This window comes from Tamandua tetradactyla, chromosome 1, assembly GCF_023851605.1.
Source record: "Tamandua tetradactyla isolate mTamTet1 chromosome 1, mTamTet1.pri, whole genome shotgun sequence".
NCBI lineage: Eukaryota > Metazoa > Chordata > Mammalia > Pilosa > Myrmecophagidae > Tamandua > Tamandua tetradactyla.
This window is the reverse complement of record NC_135327.1, coordinates 47,408,367-47,432,001: the sequence shown is the minus strand read 5'-3', so window position 1 is coordinate 47,432,001 and position 23,635 is coordinate 47,408,367. Positions and strand designations below refer to the sequence as shown.

Genomic DNA, 23,635 nt, shown 5'->3' with positions numbered 1-23,635 from the left:
AGCAGCTGTCTCCAGCCTCTGGACTATAAGCAGCTGTCTGCAGACTCAAATGAGAAAAAATAATTGCTGTAAAGGATAGTGTTGGCGCAATTTGGAAAAAATTTGAACATGAACTATAGATAACAGTATTGAATCAATGTTAAATTTTCTATTTTGTGTAACTGTATTGTAGGTCATAAAAGAAAATGTTCTTGTTCTTAGGAAGTATATGCATAAGTATCTAGGGGTAAAAGGGTCTCATGCCTGCAACTTACTCTCAAATGGTTCAGGAAAATAGCAACAACAACATACATATAGAGAGACAAAGGGAAGAATAAAGCAAACATGAAAAAATATTAAATGCTGAATCTGGGTGAAGGGCGTATAGGAGTCTTAGTGTTCTTGCAATTTTCCTGTAAGATTGAAATTATCTAAATAAAATGTTAAAATAAATAAGGAATGTTTCCTTTAGCCTATGGAAGGAGAGGGGCAGAAATGAAAGGGACACCTTTCTTCAATGGTACAGGATTGCCATAGGGTAAATTACCAACCAAGGAATCTAAATGGCTGCCTCATATTTTGTCAGCCTATGTTCACCTTCAGTGACAGCACAGGACATGCAAATCCTATGCTACTGGATCAAAATCAGAATCAAGGAAGACAGGAAAAAAGTTTCAGGGGGGGAACCACATCTCTTTCTCACATATTAAAAAGGGGAGGAGGTTTACTGTAGGTCTTTAGGTTAACAGCTGTTACAGTAGTATTCTTACACTGGGACACTGGTTTTCAAACTGTACCCCCAGAACCCCAGGACCCACTGTCAACACCACCCCCAAACATGCATGAGACAGCCAGGCAGACACGCAGGTTCAATACTCCTCAGACTACTGAGCAACACTTCATTTGTACTGAAGGATACCTGGCAAAGCAATTTTTAAAATTTCACACGAAGGCAATTACCAGAAAAGTCCATGAGTTTCTGAAGCCACCTAACATATTGAGTGACAATGAAGGGAATTTTGAAATATTGGAAGCAAAGCAAACAAAAATTTTTCTTTAAAGCAAATAGAAAAATTCAGAGGTAGAAGCAACCATAACATATTTTACATCACGTCTATTGGGAGAAGGTATTTACAGCTAAACATTTACATTCTTTTTTTTTTTGCACTAAAGCTTAACACCCTTTAAAGACACTGATATACTATGACAGTACTTTCTTAAACAGAAAAAGCATAACTGACTACAATGAGTGATATATTCCTACTCTCTTTTAACCATACCTGGGAGAAATCTAGCCAATTGATCCACATGGCCGTATGACAGAATACCACAGTTCTACTGATGGCAGGCACTGGATTTTCAGGAATAGTTCTCAAACCTGAATATAAATTCCCCAAGAAAAAGTTCAGTCTATTCTGTATCACTCTGTACACAGCAGGCACTCAGAACATAGCTATTTCTTAATTAGGAAGAAATTACCCACATCTGCATCCCTCATATTATGTAGATCTGGAACTGGCCAACATTACACAACTAACAAGCCCCTAGGTAATGCTGTTGATCCAAGGGCTCCACTTTGAGGAGCAAGGTATGATCGCACCTCTCGTTGATCATTATGAAACATATGCCACAATAATTACCACAAATAATAGCCTAGGACAAATCTGCTGAAGAAGAAACTTGAACCACCTGAGAATGACATTATTCCAGCATAAAAGACTTAAATTATATTTGTTGAACTATCAATTAGCATATCACCATGATCACATCACCATGAACATACTGAAATTATTTTAAGGTATTGAACTTATACTTTTTTTTTAGAAGTAGACAACTACCATACAAATAAAAAGACCCTGTAAATTAACTTCCCTCAACAAAAACAACAACAACAAGTGAAGAAAGGGTATACTTTATAGGTTCTGGCAATGAAATATAATCTTCTATAGATCAAATGTGAATATGTGTGAAAGTGCTTTTCATGAATGTGCATTATTATGGAAAAGACATCAAAACTGCTGTAGTTTTCCATTTCTACTGTATTTCAGTTGCAACCTATTTTTAATAAACTTTGTATGTATTTAAAAAAAAAAAAGAAATATAATCTTCCTAAAAAATTCTTCTAGGTTTTGAACCAGTATATTATGAGAATGGGAATTTTTATGCCTAACGAAATAATGCCAGTGTAGCTGGACTACACGTACTTAGGTTTACGGTAACTTGGTTTTCAAAAATGAAAAATCAAGCAAAAAATAGAGAATCCTATTCCATATTAAGGTAAATATTCCCAAGGGCCAGCAACACCTGCAAAAATTAGAATTACTAAATAAATATTCAAGAATTAGTTCACAGAATTGACACATGGAAAAGCAAATTTAAGTATGGTGAAGTAATATTTAACTATTTTTATGAAGCGCAGATAAATTGGGTGAAAAACAAACACTGGTATTTTGGCAATAATAATTTTACAGATTTCATTTGTACAGCAATGAAATCTTAGAAAGTCTAAGAAACACAGGACGTTACTAATAGAGCTACTATTACATCTTAACACTCCATAAATACTTAAGAGCACTTTAACCACACAGATATACATGTACCTATTGTCCTTACTGAAACATACTGTTTACATTATTTGGGGGGAAAGTTTTGAAAGTTGTAGTTTTTATTATGAATGATGTCATTACCTAGGAAATAACCTCTAGAATCACATTCTTTATAAGGATTATATTGGGGAACACCACAAAAGTGTGGATTTTTTTTTGTATACATGCGATAAACAATATAAAATTGCTAGATTCATTAGGCAAAGTTTGAAAAATAAACAAATCAAAGAACCATGTTACATAAATATTTTTAATATCTATTCTTTGTTACATATACAAAGAACTGTATTTTGCTTTTCTATTGATTTTGCAAGTATGTCCTAACAATAACAATAATTAAAAATAGCAATGCAAAAGTTTTGTTTTTATTCATGAGCCACAGCCTTAGAAGGGTATACTTTATACTAGAGTTTTACTTGGAGTTTGCATTAACAGTCACCTCAAATAGGACACAAAGTAAATTAGAGAAATTCAATTCATTTTGTTTTGTATTATCATTCAATCAGCACTGAACAATACATCTTAAAACTTATGCAGAGGGCGGTGCAACGGTGGCTCAGTGGCAGAATTCTCTCCTGCCATACCAGAGACTGGGTTCAGTTCCCGGTGCCTGGCCATGAAAAAACAAAAAAACAACTTATGTAGAGTAGGGTAAGAAAGGCTAGGATACAACTGGACGTACACACATAACACACCTACTTCAATAGGAAGGCCCACTTTCATGGCATTTATGAATCCAATGTAAGGAAGATCTCCTGTCTTTCTTCTGAGCCTCCAAGTAATTCCAGACTATTTTCACAAATGCTTTAGTGATGTTCGACTTTTTTAAAGATAATTACAAATTTGATAAAGTTGCAAAAATTATACAAACCCATCTAAACCAATTCAGAAGGAATATGTTAATAACAACCAAAGGCCTTCCTTCCCACTCCACACCACAAAACTGTTTCGCTACATCACAAATTCATGTATCTCCATGTACTTGGAGATCTTTGCATATCTGTACATATGATGACAACAATAAATAACATTTACTAATCTCTTACAATCTACTATTTCTTATTATTTAAGAGAAGTTGTAGGCTTATAGAAATAGCATATGGAAAATAAGGAGTTCCCAAATATTCCCCCATCACACCCAGTTTTCCCTATGATTGATATATTGTGGTAAGTTTGTTAAAATTGATGAAACAATATTATTATAAATGTACTATTAACCTATAGTTCAAAATTTACATTAATGTCCACTGTTTGTGTTGTCCAGTCATATATTTTTTACTAAATTTTATTCTAGCAGTATATATACCATCTAAAAGTCCCACCCTCGATGATACTCAAATATACAATTCAGTGCTGTTAATTAAGTTCACAATGCTGGATTACTATCACCACCACTCATTATCAAAATTTTCCATGACCCCAAACAGAAATTCTGTACCAATTAAGCATTAACTTTCCGTTTCTTACTGCCACCCTCACCCCTAGTAAACTACACTCTAATTTCTAACTCTATGAATTTCTAATTCTAATTATTTCATATCAGTGAGATCATCTAAATTCACCCTTTTATGTCTGGCTTATTTCACTCTGCATGATATCTTCAAAGTTCATCCAAATTGTCACATGATCAGAAATTCATTCCATTAAAGGGTTGAATAATATTTCATTGTATAACACATTGTCCTTATCCATTCATCTTGTAACACACACTTGTGTTGCTTCTATCTTTTGGCAATTGTGAATAATGAACATCAGCATGTAAATATCTAGTCTAGTCCCTGTTCTCAATTCTTTTGGGTATATACGTAGTAGTGGGATCGCTAAGTCATGTAGAAGCTCTATCACTTAACTTTCTGAGGCACTGTCAAACTGTGTGCCACAAAGGCTGCCCCATTTAAATTGCCACACAATGAATGAGTGTCCCTAGTCCTCCACATCCTCTCCAACACTTGTAATTTTCCATTCTTTAAAGAGCAACCATTCAAATGGATATGAAATCTTACTGTGGTTTTGATTTGTATTTCCGTGATGGCTAATAATGTTGAGCATCATCCCATGTGCCTTTTGGCCATTTATAGATTTGCTTTGGGAGAGATGTCTATTTAAGTCTTTCGCCCATTTTTATAAGGGCAACCTATATAAGCAACCTATTATATAAGAAACCTTTCTTTTCATTGTTAGGTTAAAGGATTTCTTTATATACTCTGGATATTAAACACCTATTGGATATGTGATATCCAAATATTTTATCCCCATCTATAGTTTGCCTTTTGAATTTCAAGATAAAATGCTTTGAAAAGTTTTTAAATGTGATGAGGTTCCAATTACCTATTTTTACTTCTGTTGCTCACAATGTTGGAGTGAAGGCTAAGAAACTATTGCCTAACACAGGGGGTCCTGGAGATGCTTCCCTATATTTTCTGCTAGGAGTTTTAGAGTTTTGGTTTTATATTTAGGTCTTTGATCCACTGTGAACTGACTTTTGTGTATGGCGTGTACAAGGGGCACACCTTCATTCTTTTGCACAGAGATATCCAGATTTCCCAATACCATTTGTTGAAGACACTATTCTTTCGCCATTGAGTGGACTTGACACCCTTGTCAAACATCAGTTGGCCATAGATATGAAGGATGATCTCAATTCAATTTCATTGGTCTGTATGTCTGTCCTTGTGCCGTTATAACTCTGTTTTCATTAATGGAGCTTTGCAATAAGTTTTAAAAGGACGGGATAGCTCAAGGAATCTGTCCCATATTGTCAGGGAGGTTTACACCTCTGGGAGTCATGTCCCACGCAGGGTGGGGAGAGCAGTGAGTTCACCTGTCGAGTTGTCATCAGCCTTTCTTGAACCAAGGTATCTTTCCCTAATGCCTTAGTTTGGACATTTTTATAGCCTTAGAGCTGTAAACTTGCAACTTAATCAGTTCACTTTTTAAAAGCCATTCAGTTTGGGTGGGTAGTGGTGGCTCAGCGGCAGAGTTCTCACCTGCCATGCCAGAGACCCTGGGTTCGATTCCCAGTGCCTGTCCATGTAAAAAAAAAAAAAAAAAAAAAAAAAAAGCCATTCAGTTTCTGTTATATTGCATTCCAGAAGATTGAACAAACTAAAACATGTGCCTGCCTTCATCCATGCAATCTATACTACATTTTCTGTTTCTTTTTCTTTGTGGTTATCATGGGGCTTAAACTTAACATCTTAAATCTATAACAATCTTATTTGTTTTGATACCAACTTAACTTCAATAGTATATGCACACAAATACCCCTAAACACTGGGAAAGGATCAAAGAAAAAGACAGAATTATAACAGAAAAAATAGGATTTAACAAAGGAGTATGATTGCTGAATTATTACGTTGATATTTCTTTCAGTCTCCAGTATCTTGGAGCAGCTAGAAGGAAAAACCTAAATGATATGGACAAGTTGCAAGTATAAGAACAGAAAAATATACATATACCAGGCAGTTATCAATTCAAACAATATAACTATATTTACAATAAGCAAAATAGCTTTAAAGCAAAAAGGATTAACAGAGGGCCCTACAAGACAAATGATGAAAATTTAGATTCACCAAAGAGATATAATAATTTTAAACTTGTATGTATCTAAAAAGGAATAGCCTCAAGCTTATGCAAAGCAAAAAGAGTAATAAGGAGAAATCAATGAACCATCCCTCATAGTGAGAGATTTCAAATCATCACTCTCAATTATGAATAGGTCAAGAGGACCAAAAAAATCAGTAAGAAACAGAAGATCTAAAGTGTACAAATAAAAAGCTTGATAATACTGGAATGATGAAAAAGTTTTGGTAATGGAAGGTGGTGATGGTGGTAAAACATTGTAAATGTAATTAATGCCACTGAATTATTCACCAAAAATTGTTACAATGGAAAATTGTGTGTGTGTGTGTGTGTGTGTGTGTGTGTATGTTACCACTTTTTTTTTAAAAAGAAAGCTTGATCATAAAACCCTATAAGCAAGAATTAGAAGGGACACATTCTTTTCAAACACACATGAATATACAAAAATTAATCATGCTCGATTTAATCATGTACTTATCCAAAACTAAATCACAAAAATTTCAAGAAAAAAATCACACAGAATACAGTTTGACTGTAATGCAATTACATTAGGATTCAATGAAAAGTAAACAAATTTTGGAAGTTAAAAAAGAAACAAAAATACTTCCAAGCAACTTGCAGCTCAAATAAGAAATCTAAATGGAAACAAATTTATCTGATAATGAGTAAGAAAAATATTACAGCTCAGCTCTTGTGGGATACAGAAAAAGGTGGTACTTAGAGGGAAATTTATATCCCTAAATGATTCATTAGGAAAGAACTAAAACTTAATGAACTAAGTGCCCAACTAAAGAAATTAGAAAAAGAACAAGACAAACACAAATAGAAAGGAGAAAACAAAGATAAAAAAATTAAAAATGAATAAAAGAGAAACATTAAAAGATCAAAAAAGGTGAAGTTAGTGCTGTCAAAAAATGACTTGTTAATGAATTAACTGAATGGATTAAATTTGATAGGCAATAATTTACTTGTTCATCACCTAAATCTCAGCAAAGGCCGATCCCTGCTTTCCTTTTCCAAAACTAGACTTCTCTCGTTCAATTTAATTGATATTGGAATTCCATAAATCTGCTCACTTATACTTCCTCCAATGCAAATGTCATTGTACAATCCTCATATCAATATACTGGCTTTTCTTCAAGTTCTGTAGCCTCAACTGCCTCTAGAAACGGTACCCAAATCACTTCTTGGTCACACAGGAGGTTCTTGCACCTTTAAACCCTTAAAAAACATAGTCCTTCTCTTTTTGGAACACACTTCATATAGTGGCTTGTTCTAGGAACTTTTCTGAGTTTTTCATCCACCTATAAACAGCAACTAACAAAATATAATCAAATAAACATCTTTTAATTGAATCTGACCAATAACTCAGGCATCATGTCCTCTGAAACTGTATCATGCTTGATTTGAATGCAGCATCCAAACTTTGCCCATTTCTCTGATTACTTCATGTGGAGACCTTTTCTAAATTTAATAAGTGTGCACATCACTCCAAAACAAGTTCTTTCCCAATAGTATGTCTTTAAACACCTCTATGAAGTCTTAGGTTGGTCCCTATAATACCCAAACTGAAGACCAAACTCATTTCTCTCAACATGGGAGTGATCCTTACTACAGGAGGTTTTGCAGGCACTTCAGTCTACTGTTCAAAACAAATTCCTAAGGCTCTAACCATCAAACATTAAGACTCTCACTTTATCTAAAAAGAAATTATATGCCTTGACATTGGTCACACATTCCTCCATTTAATGTTTTCTTTTGGAAACACTTCTTTGCTGACCTCCCATTCTCTTAGGTCATTTGGCAACCGGATCACACGCTTCTCATTTTTGACTAACCAATTCGGTTTACTTTAACTCCACATTTCCTTGCTTTCCTAAAAGCTCTAAATAAATGTAAAGTATAAAATACATACTATACTTTAGTTTTAACTTCATTTTTTCTACTAGAAAACTTGTCGGCCTTCACTATCTCATACCAGTTATCATTGTCTGGGAAATGTGTTCAAGAGAGGAGGGAATCAAGATTATTTGACAGTTTTATATCACAGAGGCATGTATAACATAGTACGACAATAAAAGAGATAGAGCAACTGCTACCAATATACTCACTAATAGGATATGAACTTCACTACCTGGACAGATTAAATAATACATAAACTAGCTAAGACTCTGCTAATTAAATTGACAGCAGCAAAGTATCTTTATAGGAACAGGCAACCTTTTTCAATTTAGTTGTCCAGTTTGGCTCTTTCCAGGAACACCTGGCTGTGGTCTGGACTCTGGGTCTTTCTTTCATTTTAGGGCATGCATTTACCTTCTCTGGATAAAATTACACTTTTTCTTTTAAATACAAGCGCTTCACTGGCCTTTGAACTGAATCTTAAAGCAGTGGGGAATAATAGATAAAGGACTAGAAGTTAACGTGGACAATCTGGATTCTATTCCTGCCAATGAAACACCATGACAATTTCAACAAGTCACTTACCAAGGTTCAAATTTGACGCTCTTCAGATTAAAAAACAATATCTGACATTGACTTAATACTATAAAAAATAAGTTTATTTATTTGATATGGGATTTTTTAAATACAGCAATATCTGTTTGGTCACATAATTATGAGTCTACTCACAGAGATGGAAATTATTATTCAAAACTATATAACAACTAAAGAGAAGCATATAAGAAAATAGAAGTGAAAGAAAAAATGCTCATATTCTCCTTCTTTTATTCCTCAACAAATTAAAATCTTATTAGAAAGTAGTAATAAATCAAAGAATGAGAAAGGAGCTAAATATATTCTATGATACAAATGCAATTTAAACTGACTATATGATAGTACTATATCGTAGAAATACTAATAGTACTCAATTTAACCTCAAGAATGGATTCAGAGACTTCCAATACTCAAAAGCTGGTGTTTAATGCAAACAGCCAACAGAATAGGCTCCATTCATATTTTCTTCATTTTCCCCAAAGTACATTTAGTACAAATAAAAGTAGCAATGTGTGTGGGGTGACTCTGGCTATGGCCTTAATTTCTCTATGGCCTATTTTACTTTGATAAATACTGTACAGCTTAACCATATTGACTGACACCGCCCTCACCCAGGATTACAGCTACTAAAATCAGAGTTTGGTTTGACCGTAAATGTGTATTTTTAATGTTATATATATATATATACATGTATGTACATTTACATATATGTATGTGTGTGTGTTTGCATATGTGTATATATATGAAGGGAGCACGATAACCCTCCTGTACATGCTAAGTGCATATATGTCTGGCCCAATCTGCCTGAAATGGCATGACAGGCTCACAATCACAGAACTTGCCCTGCATGTAGAGGGCAGCTCATGGTGCTCTCCTACAGAGAGAAGAGATAGAAGTCAAGTAGCTGCGCAGGATAAGGGATTACCGGCTATAGCATATACAGTGCAGTACCTGGGACCAAGGGGAAACTGTTTCCTCGGTATCATTTGTATCCGATTAAATGGGAAAATTTCTAGCTATAAATGATACATATCCAAAACAAGACTCACGCAGAGAAAGGACCAAGGAAACACTACACTTTGGCCTGAAGAACAGCTCTGAAAAAGAACACTCCTACACGTCTATTTGCAAAGGCTGTAAAAGGGGGTTACTTTTTTCTTCAATTTTTTTTTTTAGTTTGTTGCATTCAAGGAAAGCTCTATCATAACACTAGCTGGATACAAGTATAAGGAACATATACCTCAGAATCTAAATCCCTGCAATAATACATTAAAATACCAAAATGTTCAGGTTTCAACAAAAGATTACAAAGCATACAAAGAAACAGGAAGTGATCACCTCTGTAAAGGAGAAAATTAAGACAGCAGACACCATTAAAGAGGAGGATCAAACTGGGACACTCCAAGTAACACTTAAAAAATAGTCCTAAATATGCTGAAAGAGCTAAAGGAAAACATGGACAAAAAATTAAAGGAAATCAGCAAAATGACAGATGAAGAAAAGAGAATATCAACAGAAAGATGGAAATTATGAAAAAGAACCAAAAAAAGCTGAAGACCACCAAAGTAACAGAAATGGAAAATTCCCTGCTGGGTTCAACAGCAAATTAGAACTGGCAGAAGAAAGAATCAGTGAACTTGAAGAGAAATCATACAATCTGGGGAGCAGAAGAAAGAAAGGATGAAGACAAGTGAACAAAGCCTGAGGAACCTGTGGGACACTATCAAGCATACCAACACACACATTGTAGGAATCCCACAAGGAGAAGAAAAAGAGACAGGACAGAGAAAATATTCAAAGAAATAATGGCTCACAATTTCCTAAATTTGACAAAAGACATGAATATACACATCCAGGATGCTCAACAAACTTCAAACACGATAAACCCAAATGGACCCACACAACATCATATTATAGTCAAACTGTCAAATGCCAAATACAGACAATTCTAAAATCCATGAGAGAGAAGCAACATGACATATACACAAGGGAACCTCAATAAGATTAAATGCCAATTTCTCATCAGACAACCACGAGGCAAGAAGGCAATGGGAAGACATATTTAAAGTGCTGAAAGCAAGAAATAACCAACCAAGAATTCTATATCCAGCAAAACCACCTTTCAAAAATTAGGGAGGGATTAAGACATCCCCAGATAAACAAAAGCTAAGGGATTTCATTACCACCAGACTGACACCACAAGAAGTGCTAAAGGAATTTCTGCTGCTTGGAAGTTAAAGGACACTACACAACTGACTGAAACCACATGAAGAACTAGAGACCTCCAAAAGAGATAATAACATGGGTAAATATAAATACCAGTACTATTGTGTGTTTTGTTTAAAACTCCACTTTTGGCCTCCTATAGGCTCTAACAGGTAATTGCACAACATGTAATGATTACTGAAGTTAAACTGGTACCAAAATAACACGATTGTTATAGATTAGGATGTTAAATTTAAGCCCCATGATAACCACAAAGAAAATAATAGAGAAAATGCAAATTCATGGAGACAGAAAGTACAGTACAAGTTGCCAGGGGTGGGAGACAGGTGTAATGGGGCAGACTGAGTATAGGATTTTTGCTTATTGTGAAGGGAATGCTAAGGTAATGGATGGTGTTGTGGGTTTTGCAACGTTGTGAATGGAATTAATCCCACTGATTAGTATGCTTAGGAAGCGTTGGGATTTAAAGATTTATTTATATATTTGTTTGCACAATTGAGGAAAAAAGACCCAAAGGACATTATAGGGGCATAAAAAAAATTGGAATTACAGACTGTAAGCTTTATATAAATGTTAAATTTCTTCAATTTGATAACTATATAGTTATTATGTAAGTGAATAACATTTTTTATAGATAATGTACATTGAAATGTTATACATCAAGGAGTATATGTGTAACCTGCTCACAAATATTAAGCAAACAGATGGATGGAAGGAAGGAAGGAGGGAGGGAGGGAAGAAAAGATTGAATGATACAGCAAAGGTGGCAAAATGTTAAAATTGGTTTATCTGGGGACCTGGGGATGGGTGTACGTTAGAGTTCTCTGTATGGGGTTGTATTATTTTTGCAATTGTCTTGTAAGTTCAAAATTATTTCAAAACTAAAAGTTCAAAAGGAAAACAATCACAACTCATGACTGAGTCTGCAAAGCAATCCACATATCCACTCTTAAAACCTCTCTGCCCCCTTGGAAAAACCACACTTACAAAATAAACAGGTGCTAGAAAATGGGTAGGAATTCCTGTTGTGGTGAGGACCCATAATTTTTCCTGGAAAAAAACATGGTCTAGAAGAACATTGCTAAACAGACATTTTTACCTGCATACCACGAAAGGTGCTTGATCGAGTTTCTCTAGATGAGCACGCCCCCTAGTGGGCACTATATGACTCACCTCTTTGGGAACAGTCAACTGAGATTACAGGAATGTTTTCAAGACATTATTTCCTGACTATTGTTTCCCTCACAGATTTATATATTACCCTTAAGATCTCAACTAATCAAGTACAATAAAATTATTTAGTAATATTCAGATTTTCCTTTATTCTATCCCCAGACACAGACACTGTTAAAATTAAAGCATAGTTTTGCACTAATAGATGTTTGAAGCATTTATATAATAGATTCAAACCTATCTTGAAGGACTATAAGATTGGCTATGAAAGAAAACAGTATTTTATGCTTTTCTCTCCCAAAATTAATATTAGAATCATTGACTGTAGATGTTTAATAATGTTAAATGAGTAAAGACACACTTTCATGAGCTTATGATAACTACATTTACGAATCGAAAAATGGCAAGCCATGATGTAAATGCCAAATGTGCAAAGCAGACACTGCAATTTAACAAGCACTTATTGACTGCTACTGCATGTGCAAGTAAAAATAAGAAATGTGTTCTGATCTGGCTGGCATTTAAGCTGACCTTTAAAAAAGGACTTAGATTAGAATTCCAGTGGCACAGAAGTGGTTGGTATTCCCAATATTAATTACTATTTACTCTACGAAGGAAAGAAAGATCAGCTAAACTTAAATGTAGGAACCTTCAGCAAGTGCAAAAAAAAAAAAAGGAATAGAGGTAAATGGCTAGAGAAAAAGATTATTCTAGTAGAGATATAGTGAAAACTTGAGGCCAGGTTTCAAGAAAGGTCCTGAAAAAGTTTGGGTTTTAATCTACAAACAGTAAAGAATCTATTAAAATTGCAGGTATTTTTAGGAAAATGCACCTGGAAATAATACACAAAATTCTAGAGATACGGACAAAAGCTAGAAGCAGTAATGAAAATAGTGCAAGAATCCAGCCATCAAGGATGAAAAGATATGGACTTTAATGGTGGTCAATCTATAAAACAGAAATCATGAAAAAAATAAGAGCACGTATTTATCAAACAAATATTTACTGAGCACTTAGTTTATGCCAAACTTAGTAAGCATGGTGAAAGTCCAATACAGTCCCTGTCCTCCTGGAACCTACACTGTAGTGAAAGAGAAAGATATTAATTAACCACACTAATGATACAAAAACAGTTGGGGCAGTATGATAGCTTAGAGTGAGAGAGGTGAGAGGATGCATTCCCACAATCTGGAAACACTGGAGCAAAATTCTTCCTGACCCAGGAAGAACCTTAGCAAGCAAGGTGATGCAGAATGAGTGACATGGCAAAAGGCCAGAAAGAAAGACAGGCATATGCTCCTGTAAGGTCCTGTGGGCTCTGCTAAGAGCAGCTGGAAGTTGCTGAAAGGTTTAAGCAGGGGATGACAAAGTGAAATTGCACTTTTAAGTGACTGCCTGGATGCTGTGTTGAGATCTGAAGGAAGGGAACATCGGCAGTTGTGGGCAGATGGGTTAGAATTCTACCATAGTCAAACAGGAAAGAATGATCAAGTTTCTCTTTTGACATACTGAGTATGGGTAGTGCTCTAGTTTGCTAGCTGCCAGAATGCAATATACCAGAAATGGAATGACTTTTAAAAGGGGGAATTTAATAAGTTACAACTTTACAGTTCTAAGGCCAATTAAAATAAGTCTATAGAAATATCCAATCAAAGGCATCCAGGGAAGATACCTTGATTCTTTCCCTGGATGCCTTAGAAGGCATGATGAAGTTCAGGGTTTCTCTGCACATGACAAACAGCAACAGTCTGCTAGCTTCCTTTCTAGGCCTCTTGCTTCATGAAGCTCCCCAGGAGGCATTATCCTTTTTCATCTCCAAAGGTCACAGGCTGGTAGACTCTGGTTCTCTTGTCCTTCTGTTATGGTTCTGCAGCTCTCTCCTCTTTCTCAGAAGGAACTCTCTCCAAAATGTCTCCTCTTTTATAGGATTCCAATAAGCTAATCAAGACCCACATAGAATGGGTGAAGACACATCTCCATCTAATTAAGTTTAATACCCACAATTGACTGAATCACATTTCCATGGAGATAACCTAATCAAGTTTCCAACCTGTAGTGCTGAATAGGGAACAGAAGAATCATTGCTCTAACAAGACTGATTAGGATTAAAACATGGCTTTTCTAGGGTACTTAAATCCTTTCAAATCAGCATAGGTAGGATAGGTCAAAAAGTGAAAAATCTGCAACAGGCAGGTGGAAATGGACAAATGAAACACTTTGGGACTTGAAAAGGGGGACAGAAATATGAATTAAGGTTCATCCATTCCAACCAAGTCTTAATGGCTGCTATGTGCCTAGTGCTCTGCAAGCAGAGGGAACACAAAGGACAAGGAATCCTGACTTGAAGCTGGCTGCCTGGTGAAAACTTAGCTGATTCCATTACATAATTCCCAACTCCTCTAGAATTTTCTGCATTCATTTAAGCAATGATTACTAAGCAGGTGTTTCCTTCAGTATACTGTGACAGATTAGGAGGAACAAAGCAATGATTCTCACATGGTAGTGCAAACATTTACCTACCCTGCAGATTTTGATTCAGTATCTTTAGAGTAAAGGCTAAGAATGTGCAGTTGTATAACTTCCCAAGTGAATCTAATGGCCAGCCAGATTTGGGATCCACTAGAAAAAAGAATCCCTAAAAGAAAGAATCAAGGGGGTCTGGACAAACTCCATGTTGCCAATGAAAATGTATTAGAGAATTATTGAGCTGGAAGAAACTACGGTAATTATTCGATCCAACATGCTGAATGCTCTGCTAAGAAAACTGAAGTTAAGAAAGGTTCCATGTGTTTCTAAGGCTCCTGAGCTTATCACAGACTCTGCACAGGAACTCCTGGTCCATTGTAGCCCACTGTACACCATTTTCTAGCACTATACAGGATGGGCTCTCATTCAGCCTACACAACAGCATCCTGGCCTAGTTCCTCTACTTCACAAGTAATCCCAGTCTCAGGTCCTGAATTCTTTAAGTTGTTTCTGATATCCAAATATTTATTCAAAATCTTTTAGGCTTATTAGAGAAGAGATGGCCCAACAGAGGCTTTAAAATCTCACAGATAGTTTTACTTCAACCTACGTAAGCACTGATTCTTGTCTTCTGAACTTAAAACACCCTTGCTATTGATGTGTGGGTACACTCTTGCACACACACACACAGTCATCTTTTCATGTACTGGTTTATACTAGAGATATTAGTAGCTTTATATGTGTCATCATCACTATGTCTGTGATGAGTAAACTCAGGTCTTAACGCATAGTGATATCACATAAAGACTTAAGTTTTTATTTAGACTTTGCTCTTAACACCATAGTCTTGTCCAATTACCAGGTAGAAGGTCTTCTAGTCCCAGTGAGATTCTATTCACTGGAGGCATTTCCTGTTAGAAAGTCACAATATGATAGTTTCTACATTACACACAAGATCAGTGTGGGCTACTATAATGATTATTAAGGAGTTCTCTTTTTTCCCATCATTAATCCTGTTAAGTACTGAAAATTAAAGAGACTTCATAAGGCTATAAATATTAAAAAGTTGACAGAGGACAATACATGATGAAGTCAACTTACTACAAGCATTCTGGAAAACCATAAGATACTTTCATTGCGAAATAAAAACAGCAGTTAAGATTTGTTGATGACTTCTTGTCTCAATCTTATCTCACTTATGACTTGAAGGCTTAGTATAGATTTAAGGCAATTAAATATTTTTCTAAGAAGCCTTTCCTAAAATGATTAAAAAAAAAAAAGTACTGAACTGTTCTGCCGTCAAAGGTCCAAAGTTCTGGACTTTGATATTGATGAACAGATTTGTAAACCATAGACATCTATTAAAAAATCCCCATCAAGTTATACAGCAAAGTAATACTGATCATCAGGCTCCATAGCCTAAATAAATGTATGAAGTGGTGGTGAATTTAATAAAACAATAAATCAGGTTCTTGGCCTACTTAATGATTTACATGCAAAATCTATGGGACTCACCCAGTAATTGACATAGTCTTAGTGTGGCAAATGCAATTTTAATATATTACTTACAATTCAAAGAAATAACAGCAGACAATCATTTCAACGGATAAATTTTAGGTTTTGAGAAAACTTAATATGTACGGTATATTTCTTTATGTAAAAGAGAAATCCAAGAAGGTTCATATCTATGTTTACTTGAATATCCATGTACTAACCACCTTCTTGAGAAAAACCACTAAATTCTAAATCAAGAAAAATAAATATCTACAAAAGACAAATTGTTCCTTTCCCCACATACATAATGCAGACATAAATACACAAGTACAAACAGAACAATCTGAAGGCAAATTACTCCTTTCCCCACATACAAGGTGCAGACATATATATACAAGTACAAATAGAACAATCTGAAGAAAACATGTTGTTTTTTTGCGCATTTATTTGCTTTGATCTTAACCTACCTCTCACCAAAAAAATACAGTGATTTAGTATGATACAGTTAACATTTACAAGATGGTAGATAAAAGGGAAAAATGTTACCCACAATATACTTCAAAGAATAGAATATATTAATATGAAGCGCACAAAGCAAGGCCCAACATTTCCTTTCTGAAACATATGGACAATTTGATGTCCCTATTGGGTGGCTAAAGAACACAAAATTAAAATTTGTAGCATCTCTTTAGAATGGTGTTGAATACAATATTTTATAAGAGTACCAAACTCATTGCAAAATTTACTAAATTTGTCCATTAGAAAAGGAAGATGAAAGATATCGATATCCACACAGTGGAAAATCTGATTATCTTTCATTTCATCACCTTGTAAAAGTACTGCTTTACCAAGAAAATAATTGTAATTAATTGGAAATTTAAATTGTTTCAAAAAAGTGGTGGGAGGAGTCAGAGAATTACTATGTACATTCAATTGTCAGGTGTGCTATTAAATAAAATGAGATGAAGAGGGTAAAGAGGAAAAAGACTTGAAACATCAAAAACGTTAAGACCAGACAATATCCCCAACCTCTTTTAATACTTTAAGAATAAAACAGCTGTGCTTGTTTCAGCAGCACATATACTAAAATTGGAACAATAGAGAGAAGATTAGCATGGCCCCTGTGCAAGGATGACACACAAATTCATGAAACACTCCATATTTTTCATGGAAAAGTGGAGACAACTGCCAATGATCAGGGGAACCAAACAACTCCGAGCTATGTCGTCTTTACTGATAACCAAATGACTGATCAATGATGCTGCAAAGAACCAAGCTGCAATGAACCCCACCAATACGGTTTTTTATGCCAAATGTCTGATCAGATATAGATTTGGTGATGCTGTGGTTTAATGTGATATGAAGCATTGGCCCTCCGTGGTGGTGAATGATGCGGGGAGGCTTAAGGTCCAAATAGAAGACAAGGGGAAGACCAAAAGTTGCTGTTCAGAGGATGTATCATCTAACAAAGATGTCATTCTGACAAAGATTCAGGAAATTGCACAAGCCTATCTTGGGAAGACTGTTACCAATGCTATTGTCACAGTACCAGCTTATTTTAACGACTCTCAGTGTCAGGCCACCAAAGACATTGGTACCATTGCCGGCCTCAACATACTCAGAATCATCAATGGGACAACTGCTACTGCTACTGCTTATGGCTTAGACAAAAAGTTAGTACTGAAAGAAATAAGCTGATCTTTGACTTAGGAGGTGGCACTTTTGATGTGTCAATCCTCACTATTGAAGATGGAATTTGTGAGTCAAATCAACAGCTGGAGACACACACTTAGGTGGAGAAGACTTTGACAACCGAATGGTCAACCATTTTATTGCAAAGTTCAAGCCCAAGCATAAGAAAGACATCAGTGAGAATAAGAGGGCTGTCTATTGCCTCTGTACTGCTTGTGAACGAGCTAAGCATACTCTCTTTTGGTATCCAGGCCAGTCCTGAGATTGAGTCTCTCTATTAAGGAATCAATTTCTATACCTCCATTATCCACGCCCAATTTGAAGAACTGAATGCTGACCCGTTCTGTGGCACCTTGGACTCCATGAAGAAAGCCCTCAGGAATGCCAGGCTAGACAAGTCACAGATCCACGATATTGTCCTGGTGGGCAGTTCTATTCATAGTCACAAAATTCAGAAACTTCTCCAGGATTTCTTCAATGGAAAAGAACTAAACAAGGGCATTGACCCTGATGAGGCTGTGGCTTATAGGCAGCCATCTTATCTGGAGACAAATCTGAAAATGTTCAAGATTTGCCTCTCTTGTATGTCACTCCTTTTTCCCTTGGTATTGAAACTGCTGGTGGAATGATGACTGTCCTCATCGAGCGCAATACCACCATTCCCACCAAGCAGACACAGACCTTCACTAACTACTCTGACAACCAGCCCGGTGTGCTCATTCAGGTTTATGAAGGTGAGCACGCCATGACCAAGGTCAACAATCTGCTCGGCAAGTTTGAACTCACCGGGATACCTCCTGCCCCCACTGCCGGTGTATCTCAGATTGAAGTCACTTTTGACACTGATGCCAATGGCATTCTCAATGTGTTCTGCTGTGGATAAGAGCACAGAAAAAGAGAATAAAATCACCCTCACTAACGACAAGGATCGTTTGAGCAGATGGTCTAAGAAGCCAAGAAGTATAAGGCTAAAGATGAGAAGCAAAGGGACAAAGTATCTCCCAAGAATTCACTTGAATCATATGCATTTAACATGAAGGCAACAGTTGAGGATGAGAAACATCAAGGCAAGATCAATGATGAAGACAAAGAGAAGATTCTTGACAAATGATGTAAAGAAATCATCAACTAGCTTGATAAGAATCAGACTGTAGAGAAGGAGGAATTTGAACATCAGCAGAAGGAACTGGAGAAAGTCTGCAACCCCATCATTGCCACACTGTACCACAGTGCAGGAGGTATGCCAGGAGGAATGCCTGGGGGCTTCCCTGGAGGTGGAACACCTCCTCTGGGCACACCAATGAAGAGGCTAATTAAATCGGTCAGCACACATACCTTAACACTATTCCACAGTAAAAAATTATGGATCTAGCACAATAATACCTAATTGTAATGTAATTATGTTAAAACACTGAATGAAGCTGCATCTGAGCTATAGTTTTTTGTTTGTTTGTTTGTTTGTTCGTGTCTTTTGTTTTTTTTGTTTTCTTTTTCCTTTTCTTTTTTATTATTATTTTTTTCTCTATATTAACATTCTATATCTTTTTCTGTTGTTTCACTAGTTCTTTTCCTAAATCGATGCAAATGTACTAAGAAATGATGATCATGCATCTATGTGATGATAAGAATTACTGATTGCATATGTAGAATGGAATGATTTCTAAATGTTGTGTTAATTTCTTTTTTTTTCTTTAATTAATAAAAAAATAAAAAAAATTAAAAAAAAATTTGATGGATCTAAACTTGCAGCACATTCTCTGACAGTTCAGCTGCTAAACAAAATTCCTGGGTATTCTTAATACTTGACTGTGGAATATGTGCACAGGGAAAGGACATAACATTGTACTTTATTAGTACTGCACTATAAGTGGAAAATGCAATGCCTTAAATAAAACTATTTAAAATTTGCAATAAAAAAAAAGAATAAAACAGTCCCTTCTAGCCATGCCCAAGGCAGCTATCTGAAAGCAATATTTATGAAATTAAGATTATGGTGTGCAGTGGGTCTGTTTTCCCAATGTGAGCATCTCCTTTTTGTAGCCACTCTACTAAAATCATCTCAGTCAGTCCTAAGGCACAAGCCAAGAGCAGTGATTAGCCAATAAGTTAATATTTCAATCGAAAGGAAAAATGTCCTCCTTCAAATATGATGATCAGTATCAATACAATTACCTTTTTCTTTTTTACACTCCTGGGCATCATGTCCCATGTAGGGGAGAGGGCAATGAGTTTACCTACATAGTTGGCTTACAGAAAGAAGCCACATCTAAGCAACAAAAGAGGTTTTCTGGGGGGTGACTTTTAGGCATAATTATAAGAAGGCTTACCTTCCCCTTTGCAGGAATAACAGTAATAAGAGCAAGCCCCAAGATCAAGGGCTTGGCCTATTAAATTGGTAGCCCCCAATGCTTCCAAGAATATCAGAAATTCCTCAGGTGGGGAGGTTTAATATGTCTACTTTTCTCCCTAATCCCTCCAAGGGATTTTGTAAATACTTTTTAATTTTCTGTTCAGTTTACTCTGGGACATATCAGGACATCACACTAACCTGTACAAACCAACAAGATCTTGCTCCACATTCAAGGTTCCATGTAATGAGGTTGTTTGAATAAACTGACCATACATATTAAATTAGATACCATGTTACAGAAAATATAAATTTTTTATCAAATAAACATCTCTTCCTTTGATCTCACACATAAATTGAAGTCTAAAATACAGTCAGTATCATCCTTTATCCTTATAGTCTGATTTACCTTAGTCCTAAAGAGAACAGCTTCATTTATATCTCTAATTGAAATTCGACATCTTTAGCAATTTCTTAAACAGTTGCTATATGGGGTAATACTGGCTTTCAGAGCTGTAGAATTCTAGCTATGAGTCTCAGATGACACACAGATATCTGAAATTCCAAGGCATGACCAAGTTGTACAGCAAAGAGCTTAGTATCTCAGAATTTAGAAATAACCATTCCAATCCAGGAATAGATATGACTGCTATAAGAGCTTACAATCTAGAACCTTTAAAAAAGCCTTTCCCTGATAACCTATGTTCCTCAATTAAATTCTCAGAGTTTACACATTATAGTTAGTCCATATTGGTGAGGCCTTACAATATTTTTCTTTTCATATATGTTATGGGTGTCCCAAAAGGAGAAGAGAAGGGAAAAGGGGCAGAAAGAATAATGGAGGAAATAATCACTGACAATTTCCTAACTCATATGAAAGACATAAAATTACAGATCCAGGAAGTGTAGCATACCCCAAACAGAGTAGATCCAAATAGACCTTCTCCATATTTCATTCAACATACTGTTCATACACCTAGTTTCATGCCTCAGAACTACATTCCTTCTTGCAGATGTTCAATATTCCATTGTATGTATGTTTCACAGTTTGTCCTTCTGTATTAGTTAGGGTTCTCTAGAGAAACAGAATCAACAGGGAACACTCGCAAATATAAAATTTATAAAAGTGTCTCACATGACTGCGGGAATGCAGAGTCCAAAATCCACAGGGCAGGCTGTGAAGTCAATGACTTCGATGGAGGGTGTGGATGAACACCACAGGAGAGGCTCACCAGCCAAAACAGGAAGAGCCTGTCTCTTCTGAATCCTCCTTAAAAGGCTTCCAGTGATCAGATTAAGCATTACTCATTGCAGAAGACACTCCCCTTTGGCTGATTACAAATGTAATCAGCTGTGGATGTAGCTGACATGATCATGATTTAATTCTATGAAATGTCCTCATTCGCAACAGACAGGCTAGCACTTGTCCAACCAGACAAACAGGTACCACCACTTGGCCAAGTTGATACATGAACCTAACCATGACACCTTCCATTCATCAGTCAATACACCCTTTCAATCCACTGCAAATTATGACTACTGCCACCATAAATGCCAGTGTGCAAATGTCCATCTTCCTGCTTTCAGTTCTTCCAAGTACATACCTAATAATGGGGTTACAGGATCACACGGCACTATATTTAGCCTCCTATGGAGCCATGGCACTGCTGCCCTCCAGAGCGGCTGCACCATTCTACTTCCCTGCCAACAGTGAATAGGTACATCTCTCTCTCCAAATTTTATCCAGCACCTGTATCTTTCTTTTCAAGCAGCTTTATTCATATACCATACCATGAATATATATTCATATCATACCATATATTCATATACCATAAATTGACCTTAAGTAAAACAATCAGGGTATAATCACATCTTCATCACCACAACCTACATGAGGACATTTCCATTTCTCGTGCAAAGGGAAAAAATGAAGAACAAAAAGGAGAAGCAACAACAATACCAAGAATCCCATAACCCTCTTTTTTATCCCCCCTTACTGACATTTAGCTTTGGCATATTGCCTTTGTTACATTTATAGAAAGCATATTACAATGTTACTGTTAGCCATAGACCTTAGTTTGCACTGACTGTATTTTTTCCATATACCATTCCATTTTAACATCTTACAATGCTGACATTCATTTGGTCTCCCTCTTGTAAGAACATTTTTATATTTGTACATTTAATTACCATCATCGTCCACTTCACATTTCACTAAATTATACAGTCCCAGTCTTAATCTTCTATCTTTTCTTCTGGCATCATACATGCCCCTGGCCTTCCTCTTTTAACCATGGGCACACTCAGCTTTGTTCAGTATACTTACCATATTGTGCCACCATCAGATAGTATTGTGCTAACATCAGATAGTATTGTGCTATCCATTACTGGATCTTTACAATCAATCCTGTAGCACATTCTGTAATCCTTCAGCATCAAATGCCCAATCTCTACCTTCTTTCTAACTCCTGATAATCTGTATTATCAACTATAACTCTCAACATTCACTTATTAAATTTAGTTCATATTAGTGAGGCTATAAAGTATTTGTCATTTTGTTTCTGGTCAATTTCACTCAACATAATGTACTCAAGGCAGATCCACTTTGTGGCATACATCATGACTTTATTCTGTACCCTTACTGATAGTCTTCATTTCTTTACACTCTTCTCCAAACCACTCTCTCCCATTTTTTCCTATCTGCCTGCAGTGTTTCCTTTAGTACCTCTCCTAGACTGGGTCTCTTGCCCACAAATTCAGTGTCTGTCTGAAAATACTTTAAACTCTCTCTCATTTTTGAAGGACAGTTTTGTCACTATAGAATTCTTGGTTAGCAGTTTTTCTCTTTTAGTATTTTAAATATATCATAGCACTTTTCTAGTATCATGAATCATACTGGGAATGACCACTGCCTTCTCACTGCCACAGGTTCTAACTGAGAAATCCACACATAGACTTATCGAGTTTCCCCTGTATGTGATGGACCACTTTCCTTTTGCTGCTCTCAGAATTCTCTCTTTGTCTTTAACATTTGAAAATCTGATTTGTAAGTGTCATGGAGAAGGTCTATTTGGATCTACTCTGTTTGGGGTATGCTACACTTCCTGGATCTGTAATTTTATGTCTTTCATATGAGTTAGGAAATTGTCAGTGATTATTTTCTCCATTATTCTTTCTGCCCCTTTTCCCTTCTCTTCTCCTTTTGGGACACCCATAACACATATATTTTTGCACTTTATGCTGTCATTCAATTCCCTGAAATCCTGCTCATATTTTTCCATTCTTTTCCCTATCTGTTTTATTGTGTGTAGGATTTCAGGCATCCTCTAGTTCACTAATCCTTTCTTCTGCCACTTCAACCCTGCTGTTGTAAGTCTCAATTGTGTTTTTCATCTCTTCTATTGTGCCTTTCATTCTCATAAGTTCTGCCATTTATTTCTTCAAGCTTTCGTGTTCTTCTTTATGGTCACTCAATGTCTTCTTTCTGTCTCTTTTGCCATATCTTTCCTAAACTCATTGATTTAATCTTTAATTTCATTTAGCACATTTGATTGAACATCTTTAACTAGTTGTT

The 23,635-nt window shown here is 35.9% G+C and overlaps 1 protein-coding gene and 1 non-coding gene across 9 annotated transcripts in view; one reads left to right on the top strand and one right to left on the bottom strand.

Moving 5' to 3' along the window:
* TASP1 (taspase 1) overlaps positions 1-23,635 on the bottom strand; it is a 490,143-nt gene that overhangs the window by 318,833 nt on the left and 147,675 nt on the right. The window lies entirely within an intron of this gene.
* LOC143652527 (U6 spliceosomal RNA) lies at positions 17,082-17,188 on the top strand. Its single transcript, XR_013160743.1, has one exon. It is a non-coding gene; the product is annotated as a U6 spliceosomal RNA (small nuclear RNA).